Source organism: Nicotiana tabacum, chromosome 9, assembly GCF_000715075.1.
Source record: "Nicotiana tabacum cultivar K326 chromosome 9, ASM71507v2, whole genome shotgun sequence".
Classification (NCBI taxonomy): Eukaryota; Viridiplantae; Streptophyta; class Magnoliopsida; order Solanales; family Solanaceae; genus Nicotiana; species Nicotiana tabacum.
Window position 1 is genome coordinate 5,077,914 of NC_134088.1, and position 18,102 is coordinate 5,096,015.

Consider the following 18,102-nt stretch of genomic DNA (forward strand, 5'->3'; position numbering starts at 1 on the left):
AAACATCATGTTGTATGTTGACTAGGTCAACGGACATAAGAACTTCGGAGGCTGCCAAGTGTCGTCAATAGGATACGATAACCCGATTCCAAAGGGTCGACGTCACGAGAAGATGGCAGGTCGTCGACAAGGTCGAGGTGGCTCGATAGAAGATGAGGACGAGGACGAAGCACACCTCCTCGGCGAGTAGAAACAGCTAGTTCGAGGATTACTATTCCCTAGAGAATATTCTTTCCAGTTGCACTACCTATAGTTTTGTGGCCCATATGCTCTTATAAAATAGTAAGATACATAGTTATAGAAGGGATTGAACAAAGAATGTCATACAAAGTTTACTTTTTTTACATCTTTATCCATCTTTTCTTCCTTGATCCAAGAGGGATCGGAATATTCAAAGGCTTATCATTATCCATCATAGTTAGAAGAAATATATTGGGAAATCTCACCTTTGTCGAGTGAATCCTGTTCATTTTATTTACTTAAATGTCATTTATTGCATCCTTTCATACTTTTGAATCATTTATTGCTCCATTATTACTCCAAAACAGTGTTATGTAATAACACACGTGCGTTATTCTCCCTAAATATACTAGATCTATCATTTGGATATTCATATTGACTTAGATTAATCCTTTTCACTATAAATCTAATTGTATAACAACCTAGACATAAATTTTGGGTCATACAGTTTGGCGCCGTCTGTGGAAATTTCTCAGTCAAGTTTTTAGTTTCCATTGGATCTATAACTCATGTGACTTATTAATCTAACAAACAGCAAAGGATATCCTTTTTCTCTATGTGCTTATACAAAAACTCCATGGCAGGTAACTAGGGAAACGTAACAAAAGCGACGGACAATGTCCCGCTCAACCTCATGAGTGCCATAAATGAAGGGTATGATACCCAAGATAAGGAAGCGACTCCCACGGCATAACCCAGGTTAGGGAAGTCGCCGACACCTTTCTACAACACAACCAAACCAAACTGGAAGGAGGCCTCTAAGTCCACGGGAGAAGGGGCACCACCCGCTGTAAAACAAAGCTCCTCGAAGCATGATTGATTGACATTATAGTAAGCATGATTAGTAAATAAGCCCTATGCACGACCACATAAACTACGAGGATCATGCAGCATAACGCATGAATGAAGAGGATGACCAACCAAACCCTCCATTTCACCTAACACCCATATGATTGTTGACAATGTAGGTGACAACGTCCCAGCTGCTGTGTTGAAAAGAATGAAAGAAATGGAATACAATAACAAAAAAACTCAAGGAACAAATAAAGGAATACCAGGAACGGGTAGACAAAATACTAAGCGCAGTTACCGAAAAGAGATGCCGGTAGGTTCATGGAACAACCATACAGGGAAGAAGTGGCCTCTCATGCCATATCAAAAACCTTCAAAATGCTCCATATCTCAGAATCTACGATAGAATGACAAAATTCGAAGATTACATAACTCACTACGTCACCGCCGTAAAAGGCAACGACCTCACTAAAGAGAAGGTGTCCTTTATCTTGCTGAAGAAATTTGGTAAAACTCTCAATAGAGGGGCATTGACGTGGTATTCGTAAGCCAACCTATTCCACAAAAACATTAGAAGAGATGGCCGACAAGTTCGTAATGGCGCATGCCGGGGCCAAGAAAGCTGAAACAAGGGTGAACATTATCTTCGCCATCAAGCATTCCCCATGAGAGGGATTGAGGGACTTCCTCCCGATTCAACAGGGTGAGGATGACCTTACCGAACATCTCCGAGGGGATGACCGGGCAACCTTTCAAAACGACTTGAGCAAAGAACGTTCGAGGGTGACCACAAAGCTACTGAGTTAGTTAATAAAATACCCATCATCCACTTGGGACGAGATACATAATGGCTACTGTGCCAGAGGTTAGGGCAAATGATGATGACCTCAATGGGCCAACTTAATGACTCATCTTTATATAATAAGAACCTAGAAAGGAACGTAGGGACAACATAAGAAGAGACCATCCAGTATCGTGGCCATGCAAGGAATGTCATCAACCTTATGTTAGGTCACCCGTCCCCTCCTTTCGCTACGAAGATGGCCCCTTTAGGCCGAGATCAGGCACTCACAGGAATGATCGAGGTATGCCTTCTTACTATCTGCTCACAAATTTTGTGTATCACCAATAGAGTTGGTCTACGCTCTTGAGAAGCTCAGAACAAAAACAAAGTAGCCACCAAAGATGAGGTCTAACCTGAGCACCAGGAAGTCTGACGCCCTCTACGAGTTACACTAAGAATGTGGACATAAAATGGAAGATTGCCACACTCTGAGACTAGAAGTAGAGAACTTGTTGCAGCAAAGGCATCTCAAAGAATTACTCAGCAACAAAGACATGAACACTTTAGCAAGGGGTCGAGAATGCCTAGGCCCACCAAGCCGCTTTCACCACCTTGCACCATCAACATGATTGTTGGTGGCAGTAATGATGCCTCCATCAGTGGGATCAAATTTAGTGGCACTTACAAAATCAAAAGACTAATCACCCACGAACAATGTGACGTACTCGAAGAAAGTATCGCCTTCGATGAGTCAGATGCCGACAGTTTGACTTTTACTACAATGATGCACTTGTCATTACTTTATGAATTCTAGATGCTGATGTTAGGAGGATTATGGTAGATGATGGAAGGAAGCATGCATCATCCATCCTTGAGTCCTCACACATATAAGACTTGAGGATAAGATAGTGTCGCACTGCATTACACTAACCGATTTTAGCAATGCAGTCAAATGGACTTCGGGAGAGATCACACTCCTCGTCCTCACCGACGGAGTGACTTTACAGACAATATTCCATATCATAGGACGACCATGGATACACTGCATGAGAGTGGTCCCCTCTATCTTGTACCAAGTGATCTAGTTCCCGACCCCCTAGGGAATATTCAGCATACGAGGGGAGCAATGCACATCTCGGGAATGCTATTGGATCTCCCCTGGATGAAACGACAAGTCAACAAAAGAAATAAAAGGAAAAAGGGGCATATGTTGAGGTCTCTACCGATCGAAGCCAAAGATACCATTGTGGACCATGAAGTGGTCGAAGCCGCAGGGTTGACCATAGAAGACCTCGATCCCGTTCAAGAACTAGATAAGCTTCTTCACAAGCAAATGAATTGCAGTTTAACCATTTGTGAGATTGGAAACTTCGACTAGATCACAGTGACCCGAGCAAAAAAGCCTAAATCGGCTGTAAACTCCAAGACCCAGGTAAATTTAGTCAATTCTTAATAACCAATACGGATTTGTTTTCCTTTATCCATGTAGATATGCGCGGCATACCCAAGGATATAGCCACACACAAGCTAAATACCCCTACTATCTTTAGCAAGGCAGGTCCAACAAAAGTTCAACCTCACAATCAATGAGGGTATTCACGAAGAAGTAGAAAAATTATTGGTCAACGGCTCTATCAGGGAGTCAAAGTATCCTAAGCGGGTAGTCAATATGGTTATGGTAAAAAGAATAATGGAAAAATGAGGATGTGTGTGTACTTCATTGACCTGAATAAAGCATGCCCAAAGGATTCATTCTTGTTACTACACATCGGCCAACTCATCGACACGACAACAGGACACGCGTTGTTATGATTTTTGGATGCCTACTCAAGCTACAATAAAATACACATGGAAGAAGATGACCAAGAGAAGACTACTTTGATCACTCATAAGGGAACATACTTTACAGGGTCATGCCATTTGGATTGAAGAATGCAGGGGCTAAGGGTGGTCACAAAGATGTTCAAAAACCAGCTCGGAAGGACCATGAAGGTATACATCGATGAGATGTTGGTCAAATCCGTAAGGGTCGAGGATCATATCAACCACTTAAAGGAAGAATTCGACATATTGAGAAAATACGGGATAAAATTGAACCACAAGAAATGTGCGTTCGGCGTAACCTCGGAAAAGTTTTTGGGTTTTGTCGTGCCCCCTTTTTTTCCATCTTTGCAGTGGAAGTCAGGGTTTCGACATTCATTTGGGACAACTCATTTCCTTTTGGAAAGGGGTACATAAGTTGAAGAGTCTCCACCTAACGAATTTAAGGTACGTTAGAGCACCTATTGCAAGTAACTCATAAAACCGATTTGTTTTACCAGAGATTGGATAAGGTCTTGAAATTATCTTGAGGGGAAGGTGTTAGGCACCTTCTCGAGGTCCAGAACGGTGGGTCTCGGCCAATCGTATTTTGTGAATTAGTCATTTAATAGATAGGCAGTCTAGGCACACATATAAGATAAAGGAAATTTAATAGATAAGCAGTCTAAGCACACATATGTAAATAAGATGAGGGAAGTCCTAGGTTTGTTAGCCTATAGGATCACATCTGTACAATACCCAATAATCATTCCTCAACTAGAGGGGTTACACGTGGTATTAGAGCACATGTCATCATATCCTTTTACTACCCAATTACCCTCCCCTTATTGGTTATCTAAGCACTTTTAATTAGACGAACTCTATGCGTGCATTACCCGTCCCTTCCTTGTGGTCTCGGAGGTGTTTAACCTCTAATTTTAGGCATTTCTAGACTCTCCTAAGGTGTTTAAAGGGAAAATCTAAGTGACAACAAAGAACAAACAGGAATATCAAGTAAGAAACAATTAAGGGGGCTCATGTTTACCTCCAGAAATAAACAGACAATTAGCACGTCTCAAACAACAGATTTCAGATATTTCAGAACGGTCCTAGAACAGGATATCTAGGTGAGCATGACAAGCAGAAAATATGCAGCATTGTGTTAAGGTGAAGCGATAGAGACTTAATCAGTTTGCCTACTAATTTTAGAACCTGTTGAATCTGGGCAGTCACAAATAAGTAAAGCATAGTTTTACAATTTTTATTAGACCTTGATTACCTATAGGCTTGCCTAGGCATGGATCTGTAATACCCTATAAACAAGTTGTCTAAATGCAATCAGAATTCTGGGAATCAGTTTAAAACAGTTTGAATTTATTAAGTCCTATAGGCATGCTGGTCTAGGTGCTGAATATTACATTATAGAACTGGTTTACACACTTATCTCTATGACATCTAAGTGTTGGTATTGTTTTTAAACATTTTTATAGACAAGATAGTTATTGATTTATGCGATGTAGACATGTTTTAAAAGCAAATACAATCCTAAAGCAGGATCTCTAATGCACAAAAAGAATGGACGTTTTTATTAGGCAGAATTATAGGAGTAACTTAATAATAGGATTCCTAGATGATCATGATTATGCAAAAACCGAATTTTGTAACAAATGAGGTAGTGAGCCTATAACATGTTGTCTAGTATGTCAAGTGATCCTAAAAATATAGTTTCTAATGAAGGTAAACATAGTATAAACCTAAAGTATGATTTCTAATGCATAGTATAAACCTAAAGCATGATTTCTAATGCAAGTATACATAATATAGACCTAAAGGCATGACTTCTACCCGGTTTTCCCACAAAAAACATATAAGAATCCCTCCATTTTAATAATTTCCCCAATATCTGTTTACAGATATTATCATTACAGACCATAAATAAATAAATTACATAATAAATATAAGCTATGATATAGAGAGCCTGAAATAGGCCCAAAGTGAACTTGGAAATACCAGGCCTTCAAAACAGTCCAAGATGCCATAGTCCATAGTATCCAATGAGGTATCCTGGTGCATCAAAGTTCCCAAGGGCCTCAAGACCCCGGACAATGATCACACCAAGATCCTTATAAATAGAGAAGTAGTTATGTGCAGTGTGGAAGGGCCAGCCCCAGTGTACCAGAGTTCGGAGTAGTCTCATGGATGCCTAGGCAGTACACACATTGGAAGGGCAGAACTTAAATAATCTAAGAGTAGAAGTGAGAGTGCTTGATATAGTTGGAAGAACTTAGTAAAAACAGTATAGAGGTAAAAATTTTAGGAGTGAAAAGGTATTTCAGGAATGGAAACAGTTTTAAGAAAATGTTAAGATTGAAAACAATTTTGGAAGCAATTTTGAGAAGAACAAAGATTCAACAAACAACCACATAATCACAAAACTTAGAGTGATCAGATTCAAAGCCATTTATTACTTGATTCTAAGTGAAGACAAACAAGTTTACAAACAGGGATCAGGGGGCTTGGGAACATAGGGAGCTTAAATCAAAAACACATGAACATAGATAAGAGGGGAAGCATATTGACCAACAAGTACACAGAACAAGCAGGGATTGATGGACAACCAGTGACCAAATTCATAGTATTAGAATACAAATTACTAATTGATAACTAGTGATTTTGACACATTTTATACTCCTTCTTGCTTATGCTTTGATTAAATATTCATACAAAATAGTCCCAAAAGGCTCACAAGTTGTGCTTGATAGCAGGTTTGATCAACAAAGTGATAAGATGTCAAAGATCAGCTCAAAAGGAGTGAAACTTGCACAAGTGCCAAAGACAAGACAAGCTCAGGCAAAATGGGTCCAGTGCGGCCGCACACCACTTTGTGTAGTTCACACTAGGAGGTTCAGAGAGCAGGTATTCAGGCTAAAAGGCAATGCGGCCGCACTAGATTTAGTGTGGTCCGCATTGGAGTCCATGCGACCGCACTACCATTCTGTGCGGTCCGCAGAGCCAAGATTCAGAGAAATTGCAGTTTGGAGCTTTCAAGCCAATGCAGTCCGCAGTCCATTTTGTGCGGACCGTACAAGAAGTCACCGCGGCCGCAGTCCATTCTGTGCGGTCCGCACTAGCCCCACAGGGGCATTTCTGTCCAAATTTTTTAGCTTAGCATAAATAGATCCTTTTTCCATTTTTAGGTCATCAGGTAGTTTTTAGAAGCAGCTGCGCTCGTGAGAACGACTCTTGTAGCCATTTTGGGCAATTTTATCTACTTTGCAACATTGAATCTTTATTTTTATCTTAGTAATTAATTAATATGAGTTTATCTTCATCTATTTATTATTTTTCTTCTTTGAATATGAGTAGCTAGATCCCATAGCTAGGGTTGTGGCTCAACCCTAGTGTGGGTAATTGATGGGTCTTGTATTTTAGGGCTAAATTGACTATGTGTGTTTGATATTTGGGTCAATTTCATGGTTAATTTCTAAATTAGTGGTTGCAAACACTAGTTTGTGTTTAGTTGACTAGGGCTCTTCTTGAGAAAGAGAGCCTAATTCTTCAAAATTAATCCAACAAGGAATTGGGGCGTACTCAGGAGATTGATAGCCCCAATTAAAGGGTTAAACCTCGAGAGAGTAATACTTTGAACCCTAAGTTGCTTGTGCAAATTTGCATACCCAGTTGGTTTTGAGAAAGTTAATTGCACAAAATCACTTGAACCACCGAGAGGTGTAGAGTGGGTAAAGTAGTGCAACGGTTATATCATACTCCCCAATCATGTCAATTGTGCCTTAGGCTCAAGTACCCGTCAATTGACCACCTAGGCGGATGTCACTACCCTAGTGCCCTTTAAACTATTTGAACAACCCGTAGCTTTTATCTCTTAGCTTAATTTACAATTTGTAGTTTGTTAAAGTAGAATTATAAAGAATACCCCAAAAATGATGAGAAGTGTAATTTGGAACACTTACGCAATTCTAAGCTAAATAGATACTCAACTCTAATTCTATCTCTCTGTGGATATCGATCCCGACCCAAAATCGGGTAAAAGCTATTGCGACCCTCTCTTGCTACTTATTAGTAGAGCGGAGTAGGCCGTGATCACTTTTTGGCGCCGTTGCTGGGGAGCTAACGATTTTGGCCATCTATTTAGTTAGTTTTGTGTATTGTTCTTCTTTCCTTCTTTGTTACTTACTTGTTTGTGTCACTAATCAGGTACTAATATGACAGCGAACAATGCAAATGACCCTCTTGGAAATGTGATTGCGGGGGAGGAGGTAGATGATGTTGAACAAGATGAGGTGTCTCTTGTACCTCAAGGACAACGTAGAGGCCGCAATGCCAATGCTAATCCTAACGATAATATTCCAGACCCTCCTCTGCCACCTCCAGAGTGGCTCCCGGAGTGCTTCCGAACCAGGGCGATGCAAGTGCTATTGTCCCGCCTAGAATCCGGGCGGGCAATTTTCAAATAACCAACGTGATGTTGACCTTACTTGAGCAGCATGGGTATTTCATAGGCGCCGCGGATCAAAATGCCTACAAACATCTTAAGGGGTTCGTGGATACATGTTGGGGGAGCAAGCAGACGAATGTGTCCGAGGATGCTCTTAGGTTGAGGCTTTTCCCATTCTCACTTCGGGAGAAGACATTGGATTGGCTATAGAGACTCCCCAACCATTCCATCACAACTTGAGATGAGTTGGCGGATAAGTTCATTGCTAAATTTTTCTCGCAGGGGCATATGGCGGCATTGTGTGATGAGATATTGTCTTTCAAGCAAGAGCCCACGAAACCTTTACATGAGATTTGGGAGCGGTACAGAACGATGGTGAAGGAATTCCCCAATAATGATATGACCGAGGCTATGATACAACAAACCTTCTACCGAGGCATCAATACAACAAATCAATACATAGTGAACCAACTTGCCGGGGGCAACTTTATGAAGCTATCATATGATGAGGCATGTGATGTACTTGATGAGATGGCTGACACTTCTTCTATATGGCAAAGTAGAGCCAATATTCCAAGGTGACCTAATGGTTATCCATTTGCATAAGGAATTACGTGACCATGGGCAAGCTATAGCGGTGTTGACAACTACTATAAACCAATTGGCTAAGGCACAGTTGCAACAAGTCCAAAATCCTCGCCAAGTGAATGACATGAAAGGTGTTAATATGCTTGTCAACAAGAGAAGACAATAAAACCAAGGGAATTCTGAGCAATTTGATGATGCATGTGATGGGTTTCAAATGATGGTTATGATGACCAAAGTGAAGAGGTTCAATATGTCAACAACTATCAAGGACAACGGGGCAACTCTTCCAACCAACAACAATGGCGACCTCAAGGCAATTGGGGCAATCAACAACAAAACAATGGTAATTGGGGGAACAACAACCAAAACAACAACTGGGGCAATCAGAACAACAATCAAGGCAACAAGGGATTTGAAATGGTAATAACAATAATTGGGGTGGCAATAATAATCAAGGAGGATGGAATAATGGAAACCAAGGAAACCGGGGGCAAGGCTTACAAAGGCCCCCAATGTACCAACAACCGAACAATCCACCCCCATTTCCATCTCAAGGTCCTAGTTCTTCGAGTAATGATATGGGTAGAATTGAAATGAAGTTCGAGCAGATGATGAAGAAGAATGCATATTCTGATGCACAATTAGCTTCCCACTATACCTCTATCTGAAACTTGGAGGTGCAATTAGGCCAAATCTCTTAGTCATTGAATACTCTCCCGAAGGGTGCTCTACCAAGTGATACGGTAGTGAACCCGAAGGGTGGGAACAATTATGTTATGGTAGTTACAACAAGAAGTGGGAGAGGAGGTGGTGTGAATGCCTCGAAACAAAAGCAAGTTGTGGATGATGATGTTGAGTTGCATGAAGATGAAGTTCCTTTGGCAGTTGAAGATGTGGTTGATGACAATGTGAACAATGAAGTAAGGATTGACATTAATGAGGCTGAGGTGGAAACTTAAAATGTTGTGAACCCGTCTAGGGAACAAGTGATTAACATACCGGAGCCGATTGTGCCAAAAGCCAAGGCTCCTTTGCCAAGGCTACCTCCACCTTATCCTCAAAGGCTCGCAAAATAGAGAAATGATAATCAGTTCAAAAAATTCATTGATATGATGAAGAGCTTGTCCATCAATGTGCCTCTGGTGGAGGCTCTTGAACAAATGTCGGGCTATGCAAAGTTCATGAAAGACTTGGTCACAAAGAAGCGTTCTATGGATTGTAAAACTATAAAGATGACTCACTAAGTTAGTGCTATAGTGCATTCAATGGCCCCGAAGCTTGAATATCCCGATGCTTTTACCATTCCTTGCACCATTGGGAGTGCGGATTTTGCCAAGGCTTTATGTGACTTGGGAGCTAGTATCAATTTGATGCCTTACTCAATTTTCGAAACTTTGGGTATTGGGCAACCTAGACCAACTTCTATGAGGTTACAAATGGCGGATAGATCGATAAAGAGACCTTTGGGTATTATTGATGATGTGCTTGTCCGGGTGGACAAATTTATCTTGCCAACTAACTTTGTGATCTTGGGTTGTGAGGTGGACTACGAAGTTCCTATTATCTTGGGAAAACCTTTCCTAGCTATGGGGAAGTCATTGGTAGTTGTGGAAGTAGGGGAACTCACCTTCCGGGTGGGTGATGAAAAGGTTGTCTTTCATGTGTGCAAGTCTATGAAGCAGCCTAACAGTACCGAGGTGTGCTCTTTTGTTGACCTCGTCATAGCTGTGATAATTGATGACACCAGTGCCATGATCAATGTGGAGGACCCGTTGGAGGCTGTGTTGTTGAATCTAGATGTCAATGAGGATGCAAGCCGAGTGGAGTGCGTGAATGCTTTACATGGAATGGGCTCGTATTCTTATGAGCCTAGGAAATTGTCTTTGGATCTCGAGAATAGAAAGACTCCACCAACCAAACCTTCAATTGAGGAGCCTCCGGTGTTGGAGTTGAAACCACTTCCTCCACACCTTAGGTATGGATTCTTAGGCGCAAATTCTACTTTGCTAGTTATTCTTTCTTCTTGCCTTACTAAGATGCAGGTTGATGCCACATTTGCGGTACTTCAAAAGTGGAAAAAGGCAATTGGATGGACTTTAGCTGATATTCGGGGAATAAGCCCTGTATTCTGTATGCACAAGATTATTTTGGAGGAGGATGCAAAACCCTCCTTGGAACATCAAAGAAGATTGAACGAAGCAATGCAAGAAGTGGTGAAGAAAGAAGTGATAAAGTGGTTAGATGTCGGGGTTGTACCCTATTTCTGATAGCTCTTGGACTTTTCCGGTGCAGTGTGTACCGAAAAAGGGTGGTGTGACTGTGGTGACAAATGCCAACAATGAACTTATTCCCACTCGGACAGTTATCGGATTAAGGGTATGCATGGACTACCGGAAGTTGAACACGGTGACCCGCAAGGATCACTTCCCATTGCCATTCCTTGACCAAATGCTTGATTGCCTTGCTCGGCGTGCCTTTTATTGCTTTTTGGATGGATACTCCAGATATAATCAAATCTTAATCGCTCTGGAGGACCAAGAGAATACCACCTTTACCTGTCCATATAGTACCTTTGCTTTCTCTTGGATGTCGTTTGGGTTGTGTAATACCCCAACGACATTCCAACGATGCATGATGGCTATTTTCACCGACATGATGGAAGATATTTTGGAGGTCTTCATGGACGATTTTAGTGTGGTTGGTGATTATTTTGAAGAGTGTTTAGGAAATCTTGATAGAGTTTTGGCCCGATGTGAAGACACAAATCTCGTACTTAATTGGGAAAAATGCCATTTCATGTTTGAGGAGGGCATAGTGTTGGGCCACAAAATTTCAAAGCATGGGATTGAAGTTGACAAAGCCAAGATAGAGGTGATTTCAAGGATTCCTCCCTCGCTTCTGTCAAGGGGGTGAGGAGTTTTCTTGGGCACGCGGGATTTAGGATGCCAAGTTTGTGTTCGATGAGGGATGTATGCAAGCATTTGAGCTTCTTAAGCTTAAGTTGACCACTACCCCTATCATTACCGCACCAAATTGGAGTTTGCCTTTCGAGCTCATGTGTGACGCAAGTGACGTTGCGGTTGGGGTTGTTTTGGGTCAAAAGGTTAACAAAATGTTTCATCCGGTGTACTACGCAAGCAAGACCATGAATGAGGCTCAAAGGAACTACACGGTTATTGAGAAAGAGTTGTTGGCCATAGTGTTTGCAATGGAAAAGTTTTGGCCGTATCTTATGTGGGCCAAAGTCATAGTGCACACCGATCATGCCGCCCTTAGGTACTTGATAACAAAGAAAGACTCCAAGTCAAGGTTGATGGGATGGGTGTTACTACTTCAAGAGTTTGATCTAGAAATTGTGGACCAGAAAGGTAGTGAGAACCAAGTGGCAGACCACTTGTCCCGCTTGGAGGAGGAGGGGAGGCCTTGTGATGGCCTAGAGATCAATGATTCATTTCCCGACGAACAACTCCTTTCGGTGTCGATGAATGATATGCCATGGTTTGTCGATGTTGCTAATTTCCTTATGACTGGTATAATCCTGTGTGAGCTCTCTTATAACCAAAGGAAGAAGCTCAAGCGGGATAGTTTGGACTTCTATTGGGATGAGCCGTACTTGTTCAAGATTTGCACGGATGGTGTGATCCGAAGGTGTATCCCGGAGGAGGAGCAATTAAGTATCTTGGAGGCTTGTCATTCCTCTCCCTATGGTGGCCATCATGGCGGGTCCAGGACGGCTTCCAAAGTTCTTAGTTGTGGGTTTTATTGGCCAACTTTGTTCAAAGATGAGGGTGATTTTGTGAAGAGATGCGATGAATGCCAAAGCGCAGGTGGAATTTCGAAGAAAGATGAGATGCCTCTCAATACCATCCTTGAGGTTGACATTTTTGATGTATGGGGCATTGATTTTATGGGCCCGTTTGTTAGCTCGCGTGGGAACACATACATTCTTGTGGCGGTGGACTATGTTTCAAAGTGGGTTGAAGCCATGGCTTTGCCAAACAATGAGGCCCGAAGTGTTGTTGCATTCTCAAGAAAAGCATTTTTACAAGGTTTGGTACTCCTCGTGCGATCATAAGTGATGAGGGGTCTCATTTTTGCAATAGAGCTTTCGACACGTTGCTTTCTAAGTACGGTGTCAATCACAAAGTTTCTACCCCTATCATCCTCAAGCAAGTGGTCAAGTGGAAGTCTCCAATAGGGAAATCAAAAGCATATTGGCAAAGACGGTCAATGCAAATAGGACCGATTGGTCAAACAAGTTGGATGACGCTCTATGGGCTTATAGGACTGCTTACAAGACTTCGATTGGTATGTCTCCGTATCGGTTGGTGTTTGGGAAAGCTTTCTATCTACCGGTTCAGTTAGAGCACAAGGCCATGTGGGCTTTGAGGAAGCTTAATCTTGAGTGGGATGTTGCAGCCAATCTTCGTGTGGAGCAGCTCAACGAACTTGATGAATTCCGATTCCATGCCTACTTCAGTTCGTCCTTGTATAAGGACAAGATGAAGTACTTTCATGATAAATATGCCCGTGAAAAGGTGTTCAAAGTAGGTGATTTGGTTCTCTTGTTCAACTCCCGATTACGTCTATTTTCGGGAAAGCTCAAATCAAAATAGAGTGGACCTTTTGAAGTGGTGTGTGTGACCCCGTTTGGTGCTCTTGATTTAAAGAACAAAAATGGTGAAATTTTCAGAGTTAATGGGCCGGGTCAAGCATTATCTTGGAAAAATTGATAACAGCCACGTGGTGACACTTCTTTATTTCAAATGATGTGATGGTAACCTGTGTCGTGTCGCGATGTTAAATCAGGCGCTTCTTGGGCAGCAACCTATGTGTCTTTGTTCTCGTTTTCTTTGATTTTCTTTGTAGTATAGGATTGATTTTTGGGATAAGTAGTTGTGAGATGTTATAGGGTGGTGTTGATGCAGTGTAAGAAATGGTGGAAAAATGCACATGTCTCTAAAGTTGTCAGTGTGGCCGCATTATATTCTGTGCGGACCACACTAGTGAGGGTAAAATGTAGCCTCTCTGAAGTTTGCCACTGCGGCCGTACTACATTTTGTGTGGTCTGCAGTGGACCTTTGCGGCCGCAGTCCTTTTTGTGCGGACCACAGAGCGTTGTCTTCTCAAGCTTGAACAAAATAGTGTAGTGCGGATCGCGGTCCATTTTGTGCGGTCCGCATTGTCAAGATACAGAGGGTGGGTAGTCTGAACCCTACCCCTGTGCGGACCGCATGGCCATTTGTGCAGTCCGCACTAACCGCACACCATTTTGTGCAGTCTGTACTGGTTGTTTTCTGCAACTTTCTGCTTTCTTGCTGCAACACTTCTTTCAACTAATGAAACTGATTCTAACAAGTTTTACTGATTGTGTTTGCAGATAGTGGTAAAACAACTAGGCAGAGGATCTAAACAACCTAGCAAAGGTGAATCTTCTCGGGGAGGGAAACAGAAAATGGTGCGACTCACTCCCCAAGCTAGGCAAAACATCAAAAACATGAGGAAAGCGATAAAGGCTGCTGATAGAGCCATTGACATGTCGGGGAGTGAGTACGAGCCCTCCTAGGAGATCTCTTCGGACTACATGCCAAAATACATCCCTGACTGGCCGGAGAGGCATACATTGAGAGACACTCCTTCACCATCACGCACTGCCCAAGCTCCAACACATGTGAATTCTGAGTCGCCTGAGGGCTCAGTGGCAGGTAGTGGGGAATACTCCACCTCTCCCATAGTTTCATTATCCGGAGAGGATGTTGTAGGAGGTGAGGAGGAAGTAGAGGGAGATGAGGAAGTAGCAAAAGGAGCTGAGCCTCAGGTGGGAGGCGTTGCTAGAACTAGAAAGTCTGAGGCTTAGGAGGACAGATTTGTGAGTGAGGTGGCGTACCATAAATTTCGGGAGTGGTGGCCAGTGAGAAAGTTGATCTCGGAGAGGAGCTTCATAGATAGAGACCTACTACCTCACAACTCCAACGTGCAGAGATAGTTTAGGACTAGAGTGGGCTAGGAGCATTTTATGGATGACTGTGTGGACGCCAACGAACACTTGGTCAAAGAGTTCTACTGCAATGTATCCCACATCAAAAGGGCACCAAAGTGACCAAGGTTCGGAATCTTAAAAGTGTTGTTTGATGGGAAGTCAATAAATGAGTAACTGGGCTTTAATGAGAAGGACGAGACTTGAGGGACTTGAAGGTGGAAAAGAGTCCCTTCGACATCAGAGTCAAGGCGAAGGCCCCTTTCTCCTAGTATAACATGCAGAGGGATGACAACTCCAAGAGCAAGAACTTCAAAGGTACAGCTATTGCTCTAACTGGCCAATCTGAAGAGCCAGTTGTGGTAGTGGCTCCTGCTAAGCCTACCTCCATTCCCACAGATATCCCTCCCGGTCCTTCCACATCCATAGCCACTCCTGCTGGTCCATCTGCCTCAGCAAGCCCGGAGACTCCATCTTCCCGAGCCCATCCTATTACTGCTCACCGACTAAGCCAAGCGCTTCTTAGCATAAATAACTAGATGCAGACTGCCTCATCCAAGTTGTCCACACTCACCATTGTAGTAGAGGCTCAGTCGGCACCTCCGCCAGCACAGGTTCCACAGTCGATAGAGGATGCTATTGAGGAGATACTTGACAACCAAAAGAAGATCCTCGACACTCAGGTAGTGCTCTCAAAGGCAGTCGATTCACATAGCAAGGCTCTCAATGAGCTTGCTTGGGAGCACAAGAAGCTGCGGAAGACATGGGCCTCCAAAGAGTGCGTGAAGGAGCTGAGAGTAGATGTAGACAGACTAAAGGCGGATCACCTTCCTTTATATTTACTGCTCCAGGACCCAGCACTAGTAGTTCATCCAGAGTCGGAGCAGCCACAGAGGCCTCCCAAGAGGAAGAGGATGATCTCTCGAGCTAATGAAGCAGTCATCCAGCTAGCTGACCCACATGAGACCTCTTCCAGTCAGCCACAGGGTGCACTACCTACAGAGCCTGTCCAGGTCCAGGCCCAGGTCCCAATAGTAGAGCAGCAGGCCACAAGGGACCAGTCTGAGGTCCTAGAGCATAGAGAGGACCCAGGGACCACACATGACCCTATGCAGACAGACAGGTCATAGGGAGTTTCTATACCTTTTTCCTCTTATCTTTTTGGTGCTTTATTTAGACTAGATGGCATTGGGGACAATGCCAACTTTCATTTGAGGGGTAGGCCCTACTTGTTATTCATTCGGATGATTGTATATATTTAACATTTTTTATGTTTTCTTTATTTTTCATCTTTGGTCTGTATATAATTCTGATATTTCATTACATTTATCGCATTTTTATTTCACTTTGGGTCAGTATATAAAGTTATATCACATTGTATATATTCATCCCATCCATTGTATATTCAAATCCCCTCTTGTATATATTCATTCTATTTTCTGTAAAAAAATTTGTTTTTAGCTTCTTATTTGTGATTCGTAGCTTTTTGTTTTCGAAGTTTGTAATAAGCCTTTGATTTTCTTAATGCCACAGTTCTTTCCAAAGGTGGAGTGTTGTGTGAACCTGGTGGCTCTTCCCAATGATGGATGGCGTGACAACCTTCTTAAGGGTTTGAGTCCGTTTTTATATTTGTTTTTAGTAGTTAATAGTTAAGGGTGCCTCAAGCAAAGCTTCACTTGGGCCTAGCACATTTGCCTTTGATCTTATGGTCAAAAACAATTTGTTGTGTATAGGATGGTGAATGTCATGACCTTGAGACTCTTGTGTTGACCGATAGTCATCAAGTGATTTTGCGGGACCATTGTGTGCTCAAATCGTTTCTAAGGTCGTTATGGGCCCCCGACTCTATGTCTTTAGCAATCCCTTAGCTTGTGTGGTGAGTAATTGCAATTCCAAGTCCAAGTCCCGAGCCATTGGTCTAGAACTTGCCCTGAATATTTGTTGAAGCAAAATCATAAGTGAATTTTGACTTGAGACATGATTATAGGCTCTCCTTGATCCAAATGATAGTTTGAACAATTCCATAGCCTACTAATGATAAGATCCCTAGTTAACCCTTTTGAGCCTTAGATCTTTTTCTTTTAAGAACCATGATACAAGCCTATACCCATTCTAAAAGATACCCTCTCTTGGTACCCAATCTTTCCTTTAGCACATGGCAAAAATATAAGTCTGGGGGGGAGAGACGAGGATTGCAATAAAGTGGTAAAAAGGAACAAAATGAAGAAAAGGAAAGGCAATGAAAAATAAAGAAAAGCAAAAAGACAAAAAGAATGTTCAATATGAAAAAGAATAAAAAGGGATTCAAGAAAAGAAAAGAATAAAAGGTGTGAAAAGTTGAAAAGGGAGAAAAGGTTTGAAATGCCTAAGAAAGAGTGACAGTGTGTCTCTCTAACCCCTTAGAAAGAAGTGAAAATGACTCAAAGAGTCAAGTGAATGGATGCCAAATAAATCAAAAGAAGTGCTCAAGGGAAGATGGAACCCACTTAGACCAAAACATTTCCTACCCTGAACCAAAAGCCTTCACAATGTCTCCACAAAAGCCCTATATGATCTTGAATTGAACAAAGCTTACATTAGTGGATACTCATATAAGGGGCAAGTATATGGTACTTAGAGCCCGACTTGTGACTTTTTCTTGAGAGAGATGAGTGAAACTCCATTAACCTCGTTTTGTGTGTCACTATTCTAAAGGTGAGGTTTGCTTAGGGAGAGTTGAGGATGTGTGAGTTTGGGTTCCACAATGACCAAAGTAATTGAAAGAGTTCTTTGATGTATTGAGTCATCTCTTGATACTCTTGTGTCGCACTTGATCCATGATTTTCCAAAGAGTAAATGTTGTTAATGATTCATTTGTATTGAGGGCAATTGTTAGTCCCAATTGATGCTAGTTGAGGTTGCTTTAGGATACCAATTCTTGGATTTTCCCTTTTGGGGTGGGTCTTATTTTCTTTGCTTGAGGACAAGCAAAAGCTTAAGCTTGGGGGAGATGATAACTAGGGATTTTGACACATTTTATACTCCTTCTTGCTTATGTTTTGATTAAATATTCATAAAAAATAGTCCCAAAAGACTCACAAGTTATGCTTGATTGCAGGTTTGATCAACAAAGTGACAAGATGTCAAAGATCAGCTCAAAAGGAGTGAAACTTGCACAAGTGTCAAAGACAAGACAAGCTCAGGCAAAATGGGTCCAGTGCGGCTGCACATCACTTTGTTCGGTCCGCACTAGAAGGCTCAGAGAGCATGTATTCAGGCTAAAAGGCAATGCGGCCGCAATAGATTTAGTGCGGTTCGCATTGGAGTCCATGCGGCCGCATTACTGTCACGACCCAGAATTCCCACCCTTGGAGTCGTGATGGTGCCTACTCGTAGAAGCTAGGCAAGCCACGGAATGCGGAAAATTCAATTTCTTTTATTTTAGCCCTTTTTAACCAATTAAATTAATAGGTGATCAACAATTAA